This window comes from Poecilia reticulata, unplaced genomic scaffold (genome assembly GCF_904066995.2).
Source record: "Poecilia reticulata unplaced genomic scaffold, P_reticulata-male-v2 Scaffold_35, whole genome shotgun sequence".
NCBI lineage: Eukaryota > Metazoa > Chordata > Actinopteri > Cyprinodontiformes > Poeciliidae > Poecilia > Poecilia reticulata.
In genome coordinates this window covers 87,501-106,145 of record NW_027675133.1, presented here as the reverse complement: position 1 = coordinate 106,145, position 18,645 = coordinate 87,501, and the positions used below count along the sequence as shown (strand labels likewise).

The 18,645-nt window shown below is 49.7% G+C and overlaps 2 pseudogenes across 2 annotated transcripts in view; both read left to right on the top strand.

Moving 5' to 3' along the window:
* Positions 1-90: 90 nt before the first annotated feature.
* On the top strand, positions 91-7,894 carry LOC145550351 (uncharacterized; annotated as a pseudogene). Its single transcript, XR_014086257.1, has 8 exons — positions 91-139; positions 2,265-2,359; positions 2,406-2,612; positions 3,569-3,681; positions 4,596-4,714; positions 4,888-6,477; positions 7,479-7,685; positions 7,763-7,894. The product of XR_014086257.1 is annotated as an uncharacterized LOC145550351 (transcript).
* Positions 7,895-10,490: 2,596 nt separating this feature from the next.
* LOC145550349 (mediator of RNA polymerase II transcription subunit 16-like) overlaps positions 10,491-18,645 on the top strand; it is a 10,357-nt pseudogene continuing 2,202 nt past the window's right edge. Inside the window, exons 1-8 of the transcript XR_014086256.1 lie at positions 10,491-10,645; positions 10,732-10,838; position 10,892; positions 10,965-11,133; positions 17,666-17,947; positions 18,030-18,178; positions 18,246-18,350; positions 18,461-18,645. The exon at positions 18,461-18,645 is cut by the window's right edge and continues 254 nt beyond it. The product of XR_014086256.1 is annotated as a mediator of RNA polymerase II transcription subunit 16-like (transcript). The remainder of the gene's footprint in view (positions 10,646-10,731; positions 10,839-10,891; positions 10,893-10,964; positions 11,134-17,665; positions 17,948-18,029; positions 18,179-18,245; positions 18,351-18,460) is intronic.

The window sequence follows — 18,645 nt, the reverse complement described above, 5'->3', positions numbered from 1 at the left end:
CATGCAGACCGGCGGCAGCGCCATCAGCTCTTCCTGTTTCTCTTCTACAGAACTGTAGGTGGGCACCAGCGCCTGGGACCTGCTGTCACCATGGTAACCACAGGCGAGGCCACCCTGGAGGTCACCTGTCAGGATGAAGGTCTCCCTGCTACATCCTCTTCACCTTCTTCTTCGCTTACATTGATTTTTTTTTTCTCTGACCTTTGACCTCTTGCGTCTTTTCTGGATTCTCTCTCACCTCTGAACTGTAAGTCATGGATCTTGTCAGCTGCTTTCTGAACGTAATGGATCCAGTTTATTCTGATCAGACTGGTCAAAGAAGAGCCATGGGTCCCCTGATGGGGCCCATTGTGCCCGAATGGGCCTGTGCAGCTGGAAACAGCTTAGATTCGGACCATTGCACTCCAGAAGTGAAGGGGCGCCATTTCCTGTATTATCCATGGTCTCCGTTTCCTCTTTAAATCTGTGATTTATCTTCATCTTTAGGGAGGAGCTTCACTCTCAGCATGTATTTGAACTTCTGTCTTTTATTTACTTCAGTTCAACTCACAGTTCTTAAATTCTGTATCTCTAATCTCTCCTAGTTACATCTTTTGGTCATTTACTGCCTCTAGTGGGGTGAGTTGTAACACAACTGATATAATTACATCACTAAAGTCAGAATACAACAAGTCTTTATTATTCATTCTGGCACCATAGAAGATACATTCTCTAATAAACTGATGATAAATCCTTAAGACCCGTCAGGGTCAGAACTGGAACGTCTGGACCCACTGAGGATCCAGTTCAGTGTTTGAAGGCTTAGCTTAGTGTGCTACATCCCAGTTGCTTTGGTTGACGGAGGTCATAGTTCACATAGCACAATATTCGACTGAAACGGTCAGCAGGAAGTCCAAGTCGTCAAAACCAAGTCCCAACATGGATAGAAATACAAACCTGTGTGTGTGTGTGTGTGTGTGGTGTTGTGTGTGTGTGTTTTGACAAGGTTGGGAAGGGATAATGTGTGGGGGTGTAAACATTGTGTCTGTATTTCCGTCGATCAGCAGAATTCCTGTCTAATTCCTCTGCCCAGCAACATGTACACACACACACACACACACACACACACACCGACAGACACAGACACACACACAGACACACACTCTCCCGGTCACTCTGAGTGTCCGGTGGATCTTAGGTGAGTCCTGCTGTCTTTCCGTGTTCCTACCTGTGTGACATCATGATGATCAGCTACCTGTGTGCTAATCGATGCCGTTATTGAGAGTAGATTTTAGCCCCCCTACAGCTGCGGTCCTTTGATGTTATTTTCGGTATCAACCAATCGTAGCTGACGGTTAAATTTATTGGTACTCATCTGTCCGATGTCTGGGCCCGGTTCTGTTCTGAGAGTAAAGAAAAAAACCTCATGAAGAGCAGAACAAGCTGAGAAGCAGACAAACATAAACCCCAGAACCAGCAGAGCCATCAGAACCTGTTAGCTCCTCAGCTTCAGAACCAGAGCTGTATTAAACACTGCACAGCTTACACTCACAAATGAAAACTGAAAAGTGCGGCGGACAAAGAACTACAGGGCCTCATAAAGTGTGCATACACACAGAAATGTGTGCGTCATATTTTACGCAAAGGCAACATGTTAAAATGAACGGGTGTGAAAGTTTCATAAAGCTACAGACTTTTTAACCTGCAGTGAAAATGTGCGACAGCCACTTTTAATACGGACAAACAAACTAGACGGCATCAAACCACCTAAATACACTGAAACCTGAAACTGACTTCATTCGGTCCAAGAAGCATCGAACCCGACGGTTTCATGAATCTTTATTGTTTAAACAATGAAGCTGAACCACATTTATCCTCAGACAATAACTGAAATAAAGAAAATAAACTAAGGAAGGTGAAACTTCACTCCGATGGAAATAATAATCCCTCAGTTTGCTCATGAAGATGAACTCATCGTCTGAAAGCTTCTGTGGCTCATTCATTCTGACTGGAGAGAAACAGCTGGTCAGCAGATGGACCCACCAGGTTCGGTCTGATCCAGGTGAACGCTACCTGAGGAGCTGATGGAGGATTGATCACTGATCAGATGATCTGATGGTTGATCAGCTTTAGATCCACCAGACTGATCATCCTGGATCTGAGCAAACTTGGAGCCCAGCGGTACGGTACCGGTACATGTGCAACTTGTATACATAATTCCTCAATAAACATCCACATTCTCCACTCACCATAAAGGTTCTATGGACTCTTTCTGTCTTAACCAGCAAGCAAGACAGGCCAGGTCCAGTTGGAGCAGCAAATGTTCCAGTACACTCCGCCGTGGAAGGTTCTGGCTCTCAGTCTGGACCCGGAGAACAAGGTGAGGCTGCCAACAACCTGATGCAATACCGCTGCTGGTCCAGCAGGGGGCAGCAGAGCCTCAGTACCGCTGCTGGTCCAGCAGGGGGCAGCAGAGCCTCAGTACCGCTGCTGGTCCAGCAGGGGGCAGCAGAGCCTCAGTACCGCTGCTGGTCCAGCAGGGGGCAGCAGAGCCTCAGTACCGCTGCTGGTCCAGCAGGGGGCAGCAGAGCCTCAGTACCGCTGCTGGTCCAGCAGGGGGCAGCAGAGCCTCAGTACCGCTGCTGGTCCAGCAGGGGGCAGGGGTTCCTTGGTTCTCTGGTCCTCCAGGCTCACTACGTGGAGAATATCCTTCTCCATGCTAATTCTTGATGTAGAGTTAAAAAAGAGTCATGATTGAATCACGATTTCCATTTATAATACCAAAATACACTGGTCCATTTCTCATGCACCTTTAGGAGTTAGAAGGAAAAATGCCATCGCACAAAAGTTTCCATCCTTTGTTAGCTCTATCTAACTGTGCCCTAAACAGGCGTTCCTAACATTCATTTCCTTAGCTTTGCAACTAGCTAAAGGAGATGGAAGGAAACAGAATATTTATTTCAACACTGCCTGCATGTTTTAGCTGCTTCATACGCCTGATTCAGCTGATTGCAGTTCAGCAAACACCTGTCAACTGAAATCACCTGCTGCAGTGAGCTTGGAGCCCAGGGCTGGGAACGCTGCTCTCAGTACCCAAAAGCCCGACTGTCTCCATGATGATGATCCAGATCCACCTGAGGAGAGCGGGTGGGCGGGGCCTGTGAGGGGCGTGGGCCTGTGAGGGGCGGGGCCTCACAGCAACCTTCGTCCCCTCAGCAGCTGCTCTTCGACCTGCAGCTGCTGCTGGACGCTGACCGAGGTAAGAGAGATTCTGTTGTTCAGGTGATTGAGGCCAGAGGCTGACCAGATGTTGGGTCCATTGGGCTGCGTTCGGCTCGGTCCAGAAACAACACAGGAACTCCCACACAGAGGAACACACACACACAACACACACACACACACCACACACACACACACACACACACACACACACACACAGGTTCTGGCCCAGTTCCGTTGCCCCACAGCGGGTGGTTGCCTATCGGCTGCCAGCTGCGGAGCGGCGTCTTATCAGCCAGTCGCAGGCGAAGCTGCGGCTCTGAATGTTCCTCCTGCGGTTCGGTGGTTCAAGTTCTCACTGTCGCATCAGATGGTTCTGATCCAGATTGATCCTCCCGACGTGAACCGATCTCCAGAACTTGGAACCATCCCGGACAACCAGCTGGTTGTGAACTATTCGACCAGAACGGCTGTGATAGATCGGTCCGGAAAGTTCTGGATCATTGAGGGAGAACCTGAAGTTCTGATCCTCTTAATATGGACCCAACCAGAACCTGGCAGCGCGCCACATTAATGGATTGGTATCAAACCAGTCCAACACCAGACTAAACCAGGACTGACACAAATTGAGACCAGTCCAGAACCAGTTCAACAGCAGGCAACTTTATGACACCAGTCCAGAACCAACTTTAATCCCAATTTATTCCAAAGAAGCAAGTCCTGTACGAAATAAAGCAAAATCATACCAGTTTAAACAGTATGGTAGCAGTTTAAATGGAAACGATCCAGAACCAGTTTAAAAGCAGCATGCGGATGGATCTAACCCAGTTTGAAACCAGAGTTAAACAGAACCCGTCCAGAACCCTGTAGAATTCAGTATGAAACCAGTTTCAAACTGGATGAGTTGAACCAGTTTAGATGTCAGTGACCTGAGTCGGGTTCTGGTTTTAAATACACCCGGCCGAACCACTAAGGGCGGTTCTGTGGGTCAACCACCAACAGAACCAGCATGATATCCAGTTTAAGACTGGCTTACTGGGACTGTTGAACTGGAAACCAGTGTAGATCAGCACAGTTCAAAGGCTCCTGAAAGAACAGCTGCCGGTCCATCAGAACTGCTGGTATCAGCAGGTTTATCTCTGGATCTGCAGGGATCTGATAAGAGCGGGTCGTTGCATCAGGTGAACCGAGCCGCTCCTCTCTGGGGTGTAAACTCATCTCTGATCAGTCAGACGTTCCTTTCCTCTGTGACTTCAGTTTCATTCTCCCAGCCCAGCTCAGACTCTATGGGGACTACAGGTCCCACAATCCTTTGCAAACACCCCCAGGACTCCCTGGGTGTTGCTGATCAGTTTATTGCTCCTTGGCTTCAGTAATTGTCTTTGCTGTTGTTGCAGAAACTCTCAACCGAAGACTGTTGGCCTGTTTGGTCCCACAAAGTTCTCAAAGATCCAGAGACGGTTCTCCCCCTGTGTCTCCGCAACGCCCCTACAGGCATGGACAGCTCCCCAAGGAGGTGGGTGCTGAAGCCTCTGTCCCCCTGCTGCAGCCCTCAGACCTGAGAACCATCGTTGGGTCAGCTCCTGGCCTGGACCGGGACTCTAGCTCCTGGAGAACAACGAAACCCAGATCGGCCTCGTCGAAGTCCGGCATGACACGGTGCAGGACGGGAACTCTAGCGGTGACGAGTGGCAGCCCAACAGTCCGGTAGCAGCTCCGGCTCTCAGAGCGGCTTCTACTCCTTTGTGGAGGATCCCAGGAGTCCGGAGGCGGAGCTGAACGAAGCCTGGATGGTGTCACCACAGCGCCAGGCTCAACTGGCCGTCCTGAAGAAAGAGAAAGGATTCAAACTACAGACCTACAGCAGCAACAAGAAGCCAGAGAGTCTGTTCTCAGAGAGCAATGGAGACCATCAGTATATAGTGGATCCCAACAACGGGATAAAAATGATAGATGAGGATGAGGAGAAGCAGCTTCGTAAGATGATCATCACAGCCAAGCTCCTAGGAGGAGCCAACCAGAACCACAGAACCAAGCGGAGGTTCTGGACCCCATCCTGTCCACAGATAGACTGATAGAGGGTTCAGTTTGAGCTTCAGTCCTGATCTCTCCAGACCAGAACCTCCTCAAACCGCTGCGCCAGGGGCTGTGGTGAAGGAGCAGATCAACTTTGGTGCAGCCCGACAGAAGTTTCTACAGATAGAGCAAGACCGACTGTCACGGATGCTCAGTCCTGTCCGGTCCCCAAGAATCCACTGGACTTGACTCCAGAATTGGGTCCTAATGTTTATGTGTCGAGGAAAGTGAAGGTCTACGGTGCCATGGAGGCAGGAGGTAACACGACTCCAATTAGACCAGCAGGCGGAGATGAGATGGATCTTCAGAGGAGAGGGACTGTGCTCCGGTCCGATGGCAGTCTGAGTAGAGAGAGTAGCGTCTTTGAAGACTCTGGCCATGAGGAGCTGTCAGTAGAAGTGGCTGGAGGCTACGCCAGTGATGACAGCCTGCTTGATCACTGCAGAAAATCCAAGGTGTTCCCTGAAACCCCCATTGAGAGGGAGATCCGATTAACTCAGGAACGTGAGGCGGAGCTGCGGAAGTCTCGAGGCCTGAAGCACAGCAGTGGTCAAGCGGAGATGGTCAGAATCAAAACCAGACGTTCACTGCTGTCCTCGACACCTGACAGAACCTTCGAGAAGAATCCACTGAGCTTCATCCTCCACAGAAAAACCCAAAGGGAAAGCCAAAGGGAGGAAGGCCCCCAGCAACCAGAGATCCAGGAACCAGATGGCAGAGCTCCTCCTCCACAGCTGGGGTACAAGAAAGAAGAGGCTGAGCCACACTCAGGAGAAAAGCCTGATTCCGATTCTGGAACAGACGAAGTGTTCCTTTCTCCATGCTGTCCTCACCGACATCCTGATGAGTCCTGGTTCTCCCAGACGAACCCAACCGCCACCTTATTCACACCAAAGGACTCTGAGGGCAGAAAACAAACAGCTTCCTCCCCTCCTGCTTCTCTCGTATCATCAACCCTGCATGAACTAGAGCTCCCTCAGAGCTGGAGGAAGAACCTGGAGTCCACGGGCCTGCAGTCCAGAGGGCAAGGAGCTCCAGACTTCATTGAGAAGGAGATTGAAGAAGCTCTGAAAAGAGAACAGGAGCTGAAAGAGCTGAGGGAGTCCATGAAGGAAACCAACCGACCCATCTTCTCTCCGGTTCCTCTGGTGGAGCAGGCATCCAGGACGGCCATGAGGCAGTTCTACCCACCACTTAAAACAGGTACCAGATTCCTATCCGACGTTTAATGGCACCGGCTTTTTACTTTCACTTTTAATGAGAAATAGAAATATTCAGGCCTGATGTTGGATCTATTGTCACTGAGATGAATTGAACCCCAGGCGGTTTTGGAAAAGGATGCTGATGTTTGCTGCAGTTCCTGCCTGTCCTGTCAAATTCTCTTTGGCCATTTTCACCAAGCTGTTCCATCCTGATCCAGCTCGTCCCACACAACCATGTAGAAGAAACAGGCCGGTGGGGTGGCACAGCAGGAGGTGTTGCTCATGTTCACTCCGCCCCCTGCACGTGCTTGGCAGTGAAGCCAGCTGATCTCGCTCAGGTTAGGGACAGAGGCGGGTTGACTTTAGCTCCCTTCACCGGATCAGTATTCTGCTGTGAGCATCCTGATGTTCCTCCTGTCAGGTAGTGGAGGAACGTTAGCTCGGTGTTCACGTAAAGGAACCGTCTGGGATCAAGATTCTCGCTGCTGGTTCCTTTGGGCTGCTGCTAAGGTCTGTCATTTCTAAAGAACCCTGAGCCATGTTTATGGGAAGCCTCAGCTTCATAGTTTTTCAAGGTTCTGATATTGGGTTGGTGTTTCCCAGGAGGTCCAGACTAGACCAGAACTGGGCCTGCTCCAGGTCAAACCCACTATAGACACAATGAGTAACCTAATGAGGCCAGAGTCCAGCAGACTGAGTCAATTAGTAACAGTTTCTGACTCAGAGTCCAGTCTCTGCCAGACGGCCTCCTCAGGAACACCACACCTGAGCTTCAAGGACAACAGGGCTGTCCTTCCTGGGGTGGCATGTGGGGGGCAGTGTCACAAAGCAGCAGTGTTGGAGATGCATTCAGGTTCTAAAGAGGCGTTAGAACTCCTCTAGAACCAGAACATGGAGATCCTATTAGCTCACTGCCACTTTGTGGTTGATGTCTCAGGTATCCCTCAGGGTTGTGTGTTAGCATGCCTGCTAATGTACACGTGCTTCCTTCCTGTCACTCAGAGAAACCCGCCAGTCTGTCCTCGTCCTCTCCTCATCTCAGCGTCCGGCTGCCCCTCCGCCTCCCTCGTCACCGCTAAGCCCTGGGCCTCATCGGCGTCCCGGCCTCTTCCTCCCACTGGCGGTCCGACGGTTCCTCGAGGTTTGACGGAAATGCTGCTGATGGACTTTGAGGAACACCGAGCCAAGCTGAAGCTGGAAGAGAGCGCTGTGAGTCTCCTGCTCTTATTTTGGTAGTCTCAGAATGAGAGATGGGACTTCCTGTCTGAAGATGTTTTGTCTTTCAGTACGCAGGAATCCAGCCGGTTGATGACATCAACAATGAGGTAAGCACTGCAGGCCCTGAAACGGTCCAGGATGGAAACCAGTTACACCAGTTACAGAACCAACCCCAGCTAGAACACAGAACCTCTGGATAACCTGGCCCAATCCATTACGGAGCAGTTACTTTTACCTTTAAGGAATCTGTGAGCTTTATTCTGAAAAGCTATTTGAGAGTTTCTGTAGAACCAGAATGTTTAGTACTGAATCGATGTCTGTTTAAGAGGTTCTGACCCAATGGTTTTGGTTTACTGGGTCTATGAGGCACCCATAGACCATAGACCATGGCTAGAAGAAGAGATGATGACGCAAAAGAAGAAGTTGAGTCATTGGTCAAAATAATGATTCCCACCTAAACGTCTCTTTAGCAACATTTCTGAAGATTTCTGCGATAATTCTGTAGATCCGGGTCAAACAGAACATTCAGTCGGTCCAGTTCTCCGGACTGACGGCCTCCAGCAGAGGGAGATGTGGAGATGAAACTGGTCATGAAAGGAGTTTAAATCCAAAAGGTTTTGAACATCTCACCAGGTCTGAGCCATCAACACGCTAAGCTTTCTGTAACCCGTTTAGACTGTGAATGATGGTTCTACTGGACCAGCGAGCGCTGGCCCAGTTGGTTCTCAACTTGTAGGCTGAAGACATGACATATGTTTAGCAACTGGCTAGTTAGCATGTCTAGATTCTGGATCAACTTGTGGATCTTCAGGAGTTTGAGTTATTTGGACCCTGTCATAAAACTTTTATTTTGAAAGACTTCACTGACTGGTTCCAACATGCATCTATTCCATCACCATGATGTCCCCTCTTCTCTGTCTCAGGTGTGGAGTCCACTCGAGTCGTTCGTCATAAGAACCAGAGAGCGCTGCTGTGGAAGCTGGACAGTTCGCCAACCAGGACAACCAGTGAGACCACCAGGACCAGCTTTGGTTCCAGAACCAAGTGTGGACCAATCCTGAGCAGGTCATGGATCAGCAGCATCCACTGATGGACCCTTATAGACAAGATGTTCTCACCTGATCAATCAGCTGCTGAATAAACGTCCAGTGGAGACAACTGGTCGCTTTCAGTCTGACCTCAGAGCGAAGCAGGAGTTTGATTTGGCACTTTTAATTAGACAAAACTAAACAGGAAGTCAGTAACTGCTCATGATTGAAATTGATGCCCTAAATTGATTGTTGATTGATGGAGTTCTGCTGTGTCTGGATGGGTTCTGGACTTGAGAACTTCGCAGTCCATCAGCATGAACTTCTTCCATGCTGAGGTCAGAGCCTCCTGTGACGTCACATCCCTGACCCAACCCACAGGTGGCGGAGCCATGTTAAAAACCTGAGGTTTCTCCACCAACAGGAAGCAACCATATTTGGAGATGATCCCAAGAAACCCCTACTCCTCCCCAACCAGCAGGGTGCGCTCTGATTGGAGAACCTGTTCACTGACAGGCATTCTGCTGATGCTCCCACAATAATAATAAACTGATTTTAATCTCTGAGTTTTGTTCCTTCAGTAAATAAAGAATAAGTACATCTACGATACTAACTGGTAGTTTTGTTGTTCTTATATTGCAGAGTTTAACTATTAACATTTCTGGTCAGAGTCTCAGATCTGAATTTGTGGTGTTTGATGGATATTGCCCGTTTGGTCAGCAGAGTGAAACATTAATATTAACGTGTTTAAATATTATTCTGCTCAAATATCTCCTAGAAGTTTAAATAAAAACACCAGCAGGTGGACGGTGGTAAGCATGAGCGCTTTAAACGTTTTCTGAAAGAGCCTGTCAGAACGCGCTGAGGGTAAAATGGTCCTCCTGTCTGTGGGTCCTCCGCGCAGTGCGGGCTGCCCGCGGCGCCTTTTCAGTAATCAGCAGACAGGTTTAACAGATCTTAATGGAGATTATCTATAGAGAAATTAAACTTAACGCCAAAAAGAAAACGCAACACTGTTTATGTGAAACTTGTTGATGAGAGATTCTTTAATAATCCAGTTTTACATTCAGGCAGCTGTTTGTAACAGCTTTAGTTGGATTGGGGGTTTGACCGAGTCTGGCTGTTTTACTACACCGTCTGTAGCTCCATTTCTGGAATAGACCTCAGTTCTACTAAACCCGGCCTGATTCGGGCTTGTAATTCATATTAAAGTTTTATTCTACAGTTTTGTTTTTTCCTGAGACTGAAAAAGATTCTTTATTTTCTCGCCGCTTAATCAGTCAGGTAAGCTAACAACAGCTAGTAGATGCTAACATTTGCTGAAAAACTGAATTAAACTGGCTAACCAGCGGACTTTAAACACCTCCAGCTTCTGGACCTGGTTCCGTCTGACAATGGGTCCAGTTCGGCTGCAGTTTTACTTTAAAAAGGCTGTTCTAATAAAGGATAAGTATAGATTTCTGCTAAAATCCAGTCAAACCAACATGGCTTAAATGAGCAGCTTTTAAAGGGATCTGAATTAATCAGAACTCAGCCTATTAAACAGGATGATGTGATTTAAATCTGAAAATGTATTTATTATTTTTCCCAGTTTCCATAAGCAGTGCGACCCCTGCTGATAAATGCTACTGGGCCTATCCCAGTTTACACCAGAACTGAATGCTTGACCTAGAAGATCAGAACCAGTAGACGGACCTGACCTGGAACACAAAGCCTCACCAGATGTTTGCTTTCTCTCAGGCGAGGCGCCCACCTGTCCTGGTTCTTCTTCTGTGGTTCAGTCATGGAGCTGGCGTATGTGCGACTGGGAGAAGCGTCCGAAGAGCACCCACTGTCCGTCCGTCCCACTGGTGAGCTCCTGGTCCTGCAGGAACCTGGTGGCCTTCACCACCGACCTGAAGAACGATGATGACGACACCAAAGGTAGGCAGGGACCAAAGACTCGGGAAAACCCACTTTGACCCAATCAGAACCCACTCTGACCTAATCAGAACCCGTTCATCTTCCAGATGTCAGTCACATGATCCACATCATCCGACACAGAACATCCGTGGACGTGTTCTCCATCAACTCTGGCCACAGTGAAGTCATTTCCTGTCTGGAGTGGACCAATCAGGTGAGCTTTACCCAAGTCACCTGTTGTCCGGGGGTTCTGACCCAGTTCTGCAGGGTTTTAAATGCAGTTTTCTGATTCTCTGTTGTGTCTCGCTGTGTTTTAACCCGGTCCGACTCGGTTCTAAAGGCTCCCGCCTGCTGTCGGCGGATGTGACGGCAGGATCCGGTGCTGGTCGATGTCAGAGCACCTGGTGAACAGCTGGGAGAGCGCCCTGAGCAGCTCGGTGGACGGAGACCCCATCGTGGCGCTGAGCTGGCTGCACAACGGCGTCAAGCTGGCGCTGCATGTAGAGATGGTGAGGTCACTTCCTGAGCCGCGGGATATTTTCTCGTCTCTCCAGGTCCGTTGATGTCGTGTAAAAGTGAAACCACAAAGACAACCAGAATTATTCAAACAAATCCATAAAATCAGACCAACAGCTCAACATGGTCAGCAGAAAACCAAAAGCCACAGGAAATTAATTACCTTAGAAAAATACAAATATACGAAGACAGAGAGCACCGAGTGCAGACACTCCTCCACCTGCGATCTGATTGGCTGTTTTAGCTCCATTGCTTCGATATGCAGCCGTGTTTCTACTGTCTGGTGGTCTGACGTTTAGAGACGTTTGGAGGCGTTTAGAGACGTTTGGAGACGTTTAAAGACGTTTGGAGACGTTTAGAGACGTTTGGAGATGTTTGGTGACGTTTGGAGACGTTTAAAGACGTTTGGAGACGTTTGGAGGCGTTAGAGACGTTGGAGGCGTTTGAAGACGTTTGGAGACGTTAAAGACGTTTAGAGACGTTTGGAGGCGTTTGGAGACGTTTGGTGACGTTTGGAGACGTTTAAAGACGTTGGAGACGTTTGGAGGCGTTTGGAGACGTTTAAAGACGTTTGGAGACGTTTGGAGGCGTTTAGAGACGTTTGGTGACGTTTGGAGACGTTTAAAGACGTTGGAGGCGTTTAGAGACGTTGAGACGTTTAAAGACGTTTGGAGGCGTTTAAAGACGTTTGGAGGCGTTTAGAGACGTTTGGAGACGTTTAGAGACGTTGGAGACGTTTAAAGACGTTTGGAGGCGTTTAAAGACGTTTGGAGACGTTTAAAGACGTTTGGAGACGTTTAAAGACGTTTGGAGACGTTAAAGACGTTTGGAGACGTTTAAAGACGTTTGGAGACGTTTAAAGACGTTTGGAGGCGTTTAAAGACGTTTGGAGCGTTTAAAGACGTTTGGAGACGTTTAAAGACGTTTGGAGGCGTTAAAGACGTTTGGAGACGTTTAAAGACGTTTGGAGACGTTTAAAGACGTTTAGAGACGTTTAGAGACGTTTGGAGGCGTTTGAAGACGTTTGGAGACGTTTAAAGACGTTTGGAGGCGTTTAAAGACGTTTGGAGACGTTTAAAGACGTTTGGAGGCGTTTAAAGACGTTTGGAGACGTTTAAAGACGTTGGAGGCGTTTAGAGACGTTTAGAGACGTTTGGAGACGTTTAAAGACGTTTGGAGACGTTTAAAGACGTTTGGAGGCGTTTAAAGACGTTTGGAGGCGTTTAGAGACGTTTAGAGACGTTTGGAGCGTTTGAAGACGTTTGGAGACGTTTGGAGGCGTTTGGAGACGTTTGGAGACGTTTGGAGGCGTTTGGAGACGTTTGGAGGCGTTTGGAGACTTTGGAGGCGTTTGGAGACGTTTGGAGACCTTTGGAGACCTTTGGAGACGTTTGGAGCGTTGGAGACGTTTGGAGACGTTTGGAGACCTTTGGAGACGTTGGAGGCGTTTGGAGGCGTTTAGAGACGTTTGATGACGTTTGGAGACCTTTGGAGACGTTTGGAGACGTTTGGAGACGTTTGTTGACGTTTGGAGGCGTTTGGAGGCGTTTGGAGACGTTTGGAGACCTTTGGAGACGTTTGGAGACCTTTGGAGACCTTTGGAGACGTTTGGAGACCTTTGGAGACGTTTAGGACGTTTGGAGACCTTTGAGACGTTTGGAGACGTTTGGAGGCGTTTGGAGACGTTTGATGACGTTGGAGACCTTTGGAGACCTTTGGAGACCTTTGGAGACGTTTGGAGACGTTTGAGACGTTTGGTGACGTTTGGAGACGTTTGGTGACGTTTGGAGACGTTTGGAGACGTTTGGTGACGTTTGGTGACGTTTGGAGACGTTTGGAGACGTTGGAGACGTTTGGTGACGTTTAGAGGCGTTTGGAGACGTTTGGAGACGTTTGGTGACGTCTAGAGGCGTTTAGAGACGTTTGGAGACGTTTGGTGACGTTTGGAGACGTTTGGAGACGTTTGGTGACGTTTGGAGACGTTTGGAGACGTTTGGAGGCGTTTGGAGACGTTTGGTGACGTTTGGTGACGTTTGGAGACGTTTGGAGGCGTTTGGAGACATTTGGAGACGTTTGGAGACGTTTGGTGACGTTTAGAGGCGTTTGGAGACGTTTGGTGACGTTTGTTGACGTTTGGAGACGTTTGGAGACGTTTGGAGACGTTTGGAGGCGTTTGGAGACGTTTGGAGGCGTTTGGAGACGTTTGGAGACGTTTGGTGACGTTTGGAGACCTTTGGAGACGTTTGGTGACGTTTTCAAGACGTTTGGTGACGTTGGAGGCGTTTGGAGGCGTTTGGAGACGTTTGAGACCTTGGAGACGTTTGGAGGCGTTTGGAGGCGTTTAGAGACGTTTGGAGACCTTTGGAGACGTTTGGAGACGTTTGTTGACGTTTGGAGGCGTTTGGAGACCTTTGGAGACGTTTGGAGACCTTTGGAGACGTTTGGTGACGTTTAGAGGCGTTTGGAGACGTTTGGTGACGTTTGTTGACGTTACGAGACGTTTGGAGACGTTTGGAGACGTTTGGAGGCGTTTGGAGACGTTTGGAGACGTTTGGTGACGTTTGGAGACCTTTGGAGACGTTTGGAGACGTTTGGTGACGTTTGGAGGCGTTTGAGGCGTTTGGAGACGTTGGAGACCTTTGGAGACGTTTGGAGGCGTTTGGAGCGTTTGGAGGCGTTAAGAGACGTTTGGAGACCTTTGGAGACGTTTGGAGACGTTTGTTGACGTTTGGAGGCGTTTGGAGACCTTTGGAGACGTTTGGAGACCTTTGGAGACCTTTGGAGACGTTTGGAGACCTTTGGAGACGTTTGGAGACGTTTGGAGGCGTTTAGAGACGTTTGGTGACGTTTGTTGACGTTTGGAGGCGTTTGGAGACGTTTGGAGACCTTTGGAGACGTTTTGGAGACGTTTGGAGACGTTTGGAGGCGTTTGGAGACGTTTTGGAGACGTTTGGAGACGTTTGGAGGCGTTTGGAGACGTTTGGTGACGTTTGGAGACCTTTGGAGACGTTTGGTGACGTTTTCAAGACGTTTGGTGACGTTTGGAGGCGTTGGAGGCGTTTGGAGACGTTTGGAGACGTTTGGAGACCTTTGGAGACGTTTGGAGGCGTTTGGAGGCGTTTAGAGACGTTTGGTGACGTTTGGAGACCTTTGGAGACGTTTGGAGACGTTTGTTGACGTTTGGAGACGTTTGGAGGCGTTTGGAGACCTTTGGAGACCTTTGGAGACGTTTGGAGACGTTTGGAGACCTTGGAGACGTTTGGAGACGTTGGAGGCGTTTGGAGGCGTTTAGAGACGTTTGGTGACGTTTGGAGGCGTTTGGAGACGTTTGGAGACGTTTGGAGACCTTTGGAGACGTTTGGAGACGTTTGGAGGCGTTTAGAGACGTTGGTGACGTTGTTGACGTTTGAGGCGTTTGGAGACGTTTGTTGACGTTTGGAGGCGTTTGGAGACGTTTGGAGGCGTTTGGAGACGTTTGGAGGCGTTGGAGACGTTTGGAGACCTTTGGAGACGTTTGGAGACGTTTGGAGGCGTTTGGAGACGTTTAGAGACGTTTGGAGACCTTGGAGACGTTTTGGAGACGTTTGGTGACGTTTGGAGACGTTTGGTGACGTTTGGAGACGTTTGGAGGCGTTTGGAGACGTTTGGTGACGTTTGGTGACGTTTGGAGACGTTTGGAGGCGTTTGGAGACGTTTGGTGACGTTTAGAGGCGTTTGGAGACGTTTGGAGACGTTTGGTGACGTCTAGAGGCGTTTAGAGACGTTTGGAGACGTTTGGTGACGTTTGGAGACGTTTGGAGACTTTTAGAGGCATTTAGAGACGTTTGGTGACGTTTAGAGGCGTTTAGAGACGTTGTTGACGTTTGGAGACGTTTGGTGACGTTGGAGACGTTTGGTGACGTTTGGAGACGTTTGGTGACGTTTGAGACGTTTGGAGACGTTTGGAGGCGTTTGGAGACGTTTGGTGACGTTTGGTGACGTTTGGAGACGTTTGGAGGCGTTTGGAGACATTTGGAGACGTTTGGAGACGTTTGGTGACGTTTGTTGACGTTTGGAGACGTTTGGAGACGTTTGGAGACGTTTGGAGACGTTTGGAGGCGTTTGGAGACGTTTGGTGACGTTTGGAGACCTTTGGAGACGTTTGGTGACGTTTTCAAGACGTTTGGTGACGTTTGGAGGCGTTTGGAGACGTTTGGAGACGTTTACAGACGTTTGGTGACGTTTGGAGACGTTTCGAGACGTTTGGAGACGTTTAGAGGCGTTTGGAGGCGTTTGGAGACGTTTGGAGGCGTTTGGAGACGTTTGGAGGCGTTGGAGGCGTTTGGAGACGTTTGGAGACGTTTCGAGCGTTTGGAGACGTTTAGAGACGTTTGGAGACGTTTGGTGATGTTTGGAGACGTTTGGAGACGTTTGGAGACGTTTACAGACGTTTGGTGACGTTTGGAGACGTTTGGAGGCGTTTGAGACATTTGGAGACGTTTGGAGACGTTTGGTGACGTTTGTTGACGTTTGGAGACGTTTGGAGACGTTTGGAGACGTTTGGAGGCGTTGGAGACGTTTGGAGGCGTTTGGAGACGTTTGGTGACGTTTGGAGACCTTTGGAGACGTTTGGAGACGTTGGTGACGTTTGGAGACCTTTGGAGACCTTTGGAGACGTTTGGAGGCGTTTGGAGACGTTTGGAGGCGTTTGGAGACGTTTGGTGACGTTTTCAAGACGTTTGGTGACGTTGGAGGCGTTTGGAGACGTTTGGAGACGTTTACAGACGTTTGGTGACGTTTGGAGACGTTTAGAGACGTTTGGAGACGTTTAGAGGCGTTTGGAGGCGTTTGGAGACGTTTGGAGGCGTTTGGAGACGTTTGGAGGCGTTTGGGGGCGGTTGGAGACGTTTGGAGACGTTTGGAGACGTTTGGAGACGTTTAGAGACGTTTGGAGACGTTTACAGACGTTTGTGATGTTTGGAGACGTTTGGAGACGTTTGGAGACGTTTACAGACGTTTGGTGACGTTTGGAGACGTTTCGAGGCGTTTAGAGACGTTTGGAGACGTTTAGAGGCGTTTGGAGGCGTTTGGTGACGTTTCAAGACGTTTGGTGACGTTTGGAGCGTTTGGAGACGTTTGGAGACGTTTACAGACGTTTGGTGACGTTTCGAGACGTTTGGAGACGTTTAGAGGCGTTTGGAGGCGTTTGGAGACGGGAGCGTTTGGAGACGTTTGGAGCGTTTGGAGGCGTTTGGAGACGTTTGGAGGCGTTTGGAGACGTTTAGAGACGTTTGGAGACGTTTACAGACGTTTGGTGACGTTTGGAGACCTTTGGAGACGTTTGGTGACTTTCAAGACGTTTGGTGACGTTTGGAGGCGTTTGGAGACGTTTGGAGACGTTTACAGACGTTTGGTGACGTTTGGAGACGTTTCGAGACGTTTGGAGACGTTTAGAGGCGTTTGGAGCGTTTGGAGACGTTTGGAGGCGTTTGGAGACGTTTGGAGGCGTTTGGAGGCGTTTGGAGACGTTTGGAGACGTTTCGAGGCGTTTGGAGACGTTTAGAGACGTTTGGAGACGTTTACAGACGTTTGGTGATGTTTGGAGACGTTTACAGACGTTTGGTGACGTTTGGAGACGTTTCGAGGCGTTTAGAGACGTTTGGAGACGTTTGGAGACGTTTACAGACGTTTGGTGACGTTTGGAGACGTTTCGAGACGTTTGGAGACTTTAGAGGCGTTGGAGGCGTTTGGAGACGTTTGGAGGCGTTTGGAGACGTTTGGAGACGTTTCGAGGCGTTTAGAGACGTTTGGAGACATTTAGAGGCGTTTGGAGACGTTTGGAGACGTTTGGAGACGTTTGGGCGTTTGGAACGTTTGGAGACGTTTGGAGGCGTTTGGAGGTGTTTGGAGACGTTTGGAGGTGTTTGGAGACGTTTGGAGACGTTTGGAGACCTTTCAGAGGCGTCTCTGCCTGCCGACAGGCAGCACCAGGTCGTCGTTGCCGTCTGTAGCCAGAGACATGCTGCAGGCGAGGGTCAGATCATCTCTGTCTGATCCTCCTTTCCCAGAGAAACAACAATAGATGTTAATTTCATACGGAAACATTTGAACCAAAGTTCATCAGCTGTCCGTGTTTCTCATTTCAAACTGGTTCCTGAACCCACAGAGCTCTGCTGACCTCTGACCTCTGACCCAGGGCATCAACAGCAGATTTGATTATAAATTATCACGTTTGTTTCATATAATATCTTCAAAGTGATAAACAGACATGAGCTGTTTCAATACCAACACGTTACAGTCAATATGTTCTGATCAGTTATAATGAACTAAAACATTTTCAGATGAATAAATCTATAAAAACTGCTGATTAGACTAATTTAATAAAATGGTGATCATTTCCAGTAGGAAAATGTTCTACTGATTATGATTAGATTAATCATGAGTAAATCTAACCTAAATGGACGATCAGGATCAGTCCAATGTCTCAAAGTGAAACGTCATTAACCCATTGTTCCAGCACCGGGTCTTACCGTCCTCTCGCTGCAGTCTGGCTCCACCAACTTTGGAGAAAAGTTCTCGCGGGTCAAGTTCTCTCCGTCGCTGACGCTGTTCGGTGGGAAGCCGATGGAAGGCTGGCTGGCGGTGACGGTGAGCGGCCTGGTGACGGTTTCGCTGCTGAAGCCGGGCGGCGCCCTGCTGACGGCCAGCGAGAGCCTGTGCCGTCTGCGGGGCCGCGTGGCGCTGGCCGACATCGCCTTCACCGGCGGCGGGAACATCGTGGTGGCGGCGACCGACGGCAGCAGCTCCTCGCCGGTCCAATTCTACAAGGTGAGGGCCGAAGGACATTGCTGTTGCTGCGGTAACATGACGCTCAGGCGAGGCGCTCGCTAACTAGGCGGCGTCTGTGCAGGTGGTGGTGAGTGTGGTGAGCGAGAAGTGCCGCATCGACACAGAGCTGCTGCCGTCGCTCTTCCTGCGCTGCACCACGACCCGCTGCGGAGGGACAAATATCCGGCCGTCACACACCTCAAGTTCCTGACCCGGGAGAACTCTGAGCAGGTGAGTGCCACCGGTCGGGGCCGACCGGGTCGGAACCGGCCCCTCTTGACGGCTCCTCCGGCTGCAGGTGCTGCTGTGCGCGTCCAATCAGAGCGGCAGCATCGTGGAGTGCTGGTCCTCAGGAAGGAGGGACTTCCTGTCAACAACATCTTCCAGCACCGCTCTCCTGTTGGTAAGACCCACCTCTTGGTCCCGACCTCTGACCCTGACGTTCCGACCTCTGACCTGACATCCTGACCCCTGACGTCCTGACCTCTGACCTGACCTCTGACCTCTGCGCAGTGGGCGAGAAGCAGCCGACCATCTTGAAGTGGCGCATCCTGACGACCACCGGCGACCTGGAGCGCGTCTCGCTGTGGCGCTGCCCAAGCTGCCCATCTCCATTTCCAACACCGACCTGAAGGTGGCGTCAGACACCAAGTTCTGCCCGGTTTGGGTGAGGAAACGGCGGACGCTGGACCCGTCCT